This window comes from Limulus polyphemus, unplaced genomic scaffold (genome assembly GCF_000517525.1).
Source record: "Limulus polyphemus unplaced genomic scaffold, Limulus_polyphemus-2.1.2 Scaffold1113, whole genome shotgun sequence".
NCBI classification, from domain to species: domain Eukaryota; kingdom Metazoa; phylum Arthropoda; class Merostomata; order Xiphosura; family Limulidae; genus Limulus; species Limulus polyphemus.
The window spans coordinates 115791-122644 of NW_013666723.1; positions in this window are offsets into that span (position 1 = coordinate 115791).

A 6854-nucleotide genomic window follows, 5' to 3' on the forward strand; every position below is an offset into this window, starting at 1 on the left:
TATAAATAAATTTTTTAGTAAGTTACGAATTAGTATGTCCGATTTTCTTACTAGAAACGCAAAGAATACTCGAGTAAAACATAAAACAAACGACACCAATGATAGGATTTAAAACAAACCCCACCAATAATAGGATTTAAAACAAACCCCCACCAATGATAGGATTTGATTTATCGATTATATTTTGTATCTGGTAGTAGCAATTCTTATTTTAGATTAACTCTGAAGCCCAGCAATAAAATACACATGCATATATATATATATTTCTAAGATTTGGGAAAAGGGAAAAAGACAACGTATAGATTTACATTTTCTATTACCATCTGGTTGATTAATCTATTATGGATTAACCCTACACCAGAGCCTTGCTTTCTTTTCTGATAATTTTTACAAAGCTGGGTTAAATAGATGACGCTTAAAGCATAGCGGGAAGGAGATCAACACGCGAGATTGTTTGTAATTAAGCACAAAGCTACACAATGGGCCATCTGTACTCTGCCCACCACGAGTATCGAAACCCGAATCCTAGCGTTGTAAGTCCGCATACATACCGCTGTGCCACTGGGGGACACGTGAGAAAAGATAGAGTTTTCATTTCTTTTTAAGTAAGTACGATGTGATCAACCTCTAAATTCAATGTAATGCTGATGGACGTTTAAGGGTAAGGACACCTAGTGTCTCTTTAGTTTATCTATATAAATAATAACGCCTGCGTTTGTCTGTCCGGAACTTTTTTTGCAATCAAATGCTACAAATCTCATATCGTTAGAAAGGCCTTTGTCCGATGAGTCCGGATTGTATATTGGTTTTCAATTCAGAATGACCTTACCTGTTTTTTTAGTCAAACTTTTCAATGCAACGATTACGGTACACAATGGCACAACGTCTTTATCATCGCATGACATCTGGCTTTGATTTCAACTTCAGTTGTTATATTGGTAAAGTATTTGATACAAAACTTAACCCGCGTGTAATTTCCTAAAAAAATTAACATTAAACTAATTACAATTTCTATGGGCTTTCTCTATGTATTTAGCTCTAAAAGACGCATGCGCAGTTCGTTCAAAACCATATGTTTATCACTTTGTGATCAGGCATTCAGACGTTTCTACATATTCAGCTAAGTTTGCCTTCATTACAACTTTAATTTACTTTACAATAATTTAACTTCGGTTTGTTTCATACACTGCTGTAAACGCATTTTAGCTACTTTTTTTTCTTTTCTACGGGTTTTATTCTTTGTTCTTGTGAGTTTTTGTTTCAGCTCTAAAAGCAAAAACCGTGTCATACACTGAACGCCCATAACCGTTACTTTAGGTGTAGTTTTATTAAATAAAGTTACGTCTACATGAGTTTCTTTGTCTGACCCCGTAAAATATTTTCAAATAGACCAGAATTTATCAATCTAACACATAATGCCCGCAAAAAAGCTCAGCTTATATGGCGTCCGTGAAAATGATAGAATAAGGACAATTCAAGCGAAAGGGAGGAAAACTACAGCAAATGTTTTGCAGGTCGCAGCAATTTTTAAATATTTAGGTTACTCATTTTCATTCGGAATTAGTAACATGGAAATATAATTACACATTTATGAAAGCATTCTAGTTATTTTGTAACTGGTGTTAGTCGCTAATAGATGCTAATTAATTCAGGGTTAGCAGCCAATAGACATGAATTAATTCAGGGTTAGCAGCCAATAGACATGAATTAATTCAGGGTTAGCAGCCAATAGACATGAATTAATTCAGGGTTAGCAGTCAATAGACATGAATTAATTCAGGTTTAGCAGCCAATAGACATGAATTAATTCAGGGTTAGCAGCCAATAGACATGGATTAATTCAGGGTTAGCAGCCAATAGACATGAATTAATTCAGGGTTAGCAGCCAATAGACATGAATTAATTCAGGGTTAACCACCAATAGATTCTCCGAGTAAATAGTTTCTAATTCCATAATCATCATATAGTGAAGATGGGTTTAACAAAATTAGGTGGTTAGGGTGCTCTACTCGCAATCTGAGGGTCGCTGGTTCGAATCCCCGTCCCACCAAACATGCTCGCCCTTTCAGCCGTAGGGGCGTTATAATGTTTCGGACAGTCCCACTATTTGTTGGTAAAAGGAGTAGCCCAAGAGTTGGCGGTGGGTGGTGATGACTAGCTGCCTTCACTCTATTCTTTCACTGCTAAATTAGGGACGGCTAGCGCAGATAGCCCTTCGTGTAGCTTTGCGCGAAATTCAAACCAAATCAAATCTCGGAGGTTGAGTAAAGTATATTAAAACGACTTGGGATTCTAATCTCGTCGTCGCAACCCATGTCATCATGTCTAGTCATGCTGTATCTGGCAACTACGCATTTTGATAATAGCCCTACAGCGGAGTTTCCAAACCAGAAAGCTCCAAATTTATGTCCAAAGCAGGCTTTCCATAATAATCTAGTGTACGAGGTATATGCGACTGTTGAACGGAAATGTTGTAGAAACAGTTTGTGTATCGGTGACTTGGGGCACCTTTCCTGACAGAGTTCCTTCTTAAATATACTGCGTATTGTTGACTATGGCACGTGGATGGCATTTCCCACTGATATTTTTGTTCATAGATTTTCACATGTTACAACACGCATTTTGCTTACCATGGCTGGGATATGACTTGTTGCAGGTCTCTTTCTGGATGGTACTTGGGCCTTAAGTTGATCCATATTTCTTTGTTTTTCAGTGCCATTAAGTACAGTTAAGGAAAATCCCAGTCTCGAACACTAAATCCTCGATGTGAACACAAATTTATGAAGTGAATGTATGAATGGGCTGTTACGTGCCCTTTTCAAAAGCGATAAATTTTACTTGTCATCACAGCACCTATCGAACGCCGCACAATGCCAAATATAGTTTTGATACATTCTACCGCTACTCTATAGGGGCTGGGGTTGTCACGAGACTTGCTGAATAATAACTGCTACGGTTTAAAAAGAGAGGCAGATAGCAGTTATGAAGCATTTGTCAGTTCACGTATATTTCAAAACTATAAAACTAACTACCCCCCGCCCCCGCAGATGCTCAGTGTTAAGTCTGAAAGCTTATATCGCTTAAAATCGAAATTCGGTACGTATGGTGGGCACAACCCAGATAGCCCATTGTGTAGCTTTGTGCTTAACATGTAATCTCTTACTCAAGATCTCTGGATAGTCTGAAAAGTAACGATCTTATCATTTAGCCAGAAGATTCTCGTGTAATTAGAAAATAAAGTATTTCATCAGATCGTTTATAACCATCATGTAGTCTGAATGAAGACCACCAGAAAGACTAAATTCTTTAAGTTCGTGTCTTGTACGACTGTGTTTTTCTAATTATGCTTCTTTCAAACACGTTTCAATCGACCGGCCCTCCTTCATTTCTTGACGGATTGACTTAAATGGTTGGTTATATCTTAGCACAGCACGCCCAGACATAGGCCCGGCATGGCCAAGTGGTTAGGGCACTCGACTCGCAATCTGAGGGTCGCGGGTTCAAATCCCCATCACACCAAACATGCTCGCCCTTTCAGCCGTGGGGGCGTTATAATGTGACGGTGAATCCCACTATTCGTTGGTAAAAGAGTAGCTCAAGAGTTGGCGGTGGGTGGTGATGACTAGCTGCCTTCCCTCTAGTCTTACACTGCTAAATTAGTGACGGCTAGCGCAGATAGCTCTCGTGTAGCTTTGTGCAAAATTCAAAAACAAACAAACGCACAGACAAGTTTTTTCATATTTTTATTTAGGCCATTTTAATGATTTTATAGGGTCAAAGGTCAAACGACCCAAAAATATAAATTTTGGGCTCTTGTGCGGTCATATTTACAACAATCAAGATCGAAATTGGCACAAATATAAATTATCATGCATCCAACACATTGTCATACAAAAAAAGTTGGATTTGCCCATTTTGAGTGTTTTAGGGGGGAGGGGGTCAGAGCTCACAAAAAAGGCGTGATTTTTGGGGGGTTTGGTCAATTATTCTGCCGTATTATAACCAATTTACATGGGATTTGGTACAAAGATATTTTTCTGTAGATCTCACGCATCGAAAAACAAAAAATGTTGGATTTGCCCATTTTTAGTAATTATAGGGTGGTCAAGATGATACAAAAAGCATAATTTTAAGATTTTTTGACAATTACTTCGCAGTATTTCGGCCAATTTACATGGTATTTGGTACAAAGATACCTTCATGCAGGTTGCAAAAAGAAATATATAAACATTTTTCGATTTTTCTGGTGTCAAAACTAGCCATGTTTGGATTGCATGGCCGAGACATTTTGCATTTGCTCGAGAATGTTAGCCTTTTTAATTATGTTTGCTTCGGATGTTGCTGTTCCAAATCCCAGTCGACAAGGGAACAGTTTATCAAAGTAAATAGCTTAAAAACACGAACGAAAATAAGCATTCTTAAGACTAAACATTATACCAACGTTGATGATTCACGCAATAATTTTTTCCTGAATTGTTTGTTATTTCACGAAACAACAAACTGTACCTGTCAAGACAGTATCATTAGTCTTATGCTGTTTCACGTGTTCAACACGTCATACAATCACGTGGTCATGGTGTTTCACACCTTCTCTGTCCTGATATCAGAGTAAAAGTATGCACATGTTTAAAAAACATGGGTGACGCGTGTCGATGATCTGGTGATGACAAGCTGACAGACTCCAATAGGTGGCCTGAACGAACAAGGGTGTCACGTGCTATAGATGATACTCGAACCTTGGTGTTATTCGCTTTATCCCTACACATCGCTGACAACATTTTTCTTTAACACTTGAGATCAAATATTCAGCACTGCCTGCTCACCAGGATTGTACTAGCCAGTCAACACAATGCCTGTCCACCAGGATTTTACTAGCCAGTCAACACAATGCCTATCCACCAGGATTGTACTAGCCAGTCAACACAATGCCTGTCCACCAGGAATTTACTAGCCAGTCAACACAATGCCTGTCCACCAGTATTGTAATAGCCAGTCAAAACAATGCCTGTCCACCAGGATTGTACTAGCCAGTCAACGTAAGCTTTGTCTTCAGCAGAGTAATGTACTGAGCAAACAGAACGCTGCAGGTGTCCCTATGTATATCAAGTTAAATTATAAGCACAAAACACGCTTTGCTGTTAATTAAGCCCAGCGAGGAACTCGTCACACAGAACAAGAAGAAATAACTAGAACAAAGAAACTTTAACCAGGTCAAAGGTATTCTAAAAGACCAGCAAAAGAATATTTGTTAAATGACCTTCATAAAGACTTAACTGTATTATTAAATAATACTGTAGATTAATCGCTTATCGGAGGGTTGTGTAACAGCCCTTTCCAAAGCATAATATACATACACTTATAAAGATGTCTTGAGATTGGAAATTTAGAATTTCCAAGACAGTGGTATTCCATATACTTAATGAAATTGGAAAACAGAGGAATATGGATCAACTTGGGGGAACCAGGACCATACAGTAATAAAACTACAACAAGGCATACTTCTGTCGTTGTAGGTGCTGTGTGACGACTTGCAGTGGCAAAAGTAGTCCAAGTGCCCTAGGAAACAGTATGCAACATAATCAGTCTGGAAAAGTAATACAAGGTGTGTCCTTTTTATTTTCGTTCAACAAATACATAACTAAAGCAGCTAGAGAATAAAATCGTTCTCTACGAAAACATACCGGTCAAGTCGCTGGACAAAGTGGCTATGTATTTCTATGTGATCGGACATTGGGAAACCGTTTCCTTATACGCTAGATGACTTATGAAAATATGGAGAAAGGAGTGGAGTGCTTTGGGCATGACAGTCTTACAATGAAGCATTATGCAATAGTCACTACATTGCATGGCTGTGGTCAAAATGTACGGATATCAGATGTGGCAATATGGACTGTAGCAACATGGCGCGGTTCCCAAATAGTTTTAATACAGTGTACTCAAACCCTTAAAGTCTTAACATTATATTTACTAAGGTCAGGATGGATACTCTACTTAAACACTTAGTTGAATCATAGCGTGACATATAAAATAACGTATCTTAAGTACTGTATTAGAGTTATTAAAATAACTATAGGACTGCAAAGTCAAACGCAACGCAGTAAAACTACAAAACTGTAAACTTACAATAAAGCTTCGAAGATGTGGAATTGTCGAGTTATTAAGTTGTAGAGCTCTGAATTATACAGTAAAACTTAAAAACTGTAGAACTCTACAGTAAAACTTAAAGCTGTAAAACTCTACAGTAAAACTTAAAGCTATAGAACTATACAATAAAACTTAAAGCTGTAAAACTCTACAATAAAACTTAAAGCTATCGAACTGTACAGTAGAAGTTAAAGCTGTAGAACTCTACAGTAAATTTTAAAGCTATAGAACCCTACAGTAAAACTTAAAGCTATAGAACTGTACAGTAAAACTTAAACCTGTAGAACACTAGAGTAAAAACTTAAAGCTGTAGAACTGTACAGTAATACTTAAAGCTATAGAACTGTACAGTAATACTTAAAGCTGGAGAACACTAGAGTAAAAAACTTAAAGCTGTAGAACTCTACAGTAAAACTTAAAGCTATAGAACTGTACAGTAATACTTAAAGCTGGAGAACACTAGAGTAAAAACTTAAAGCTGTAGAACGCTACAGTAAAACTTAAAGCTATAGAACTGTACAGAAATACTTAAAGCTGGAGAACTCTACAGTAAAACTTAAAGCTATAGAACTCTACAGTAAAAGTTAAAGCTATAGAACTATACAATAAAACTTAAAGCTGTAAAACTCTACAGTAAAATTTAAAGTTGTAGAACCCTACAGTAAAACTTAAAGCTATAGAACTCTACAGTAAAAGTTAAAGCTATAGAA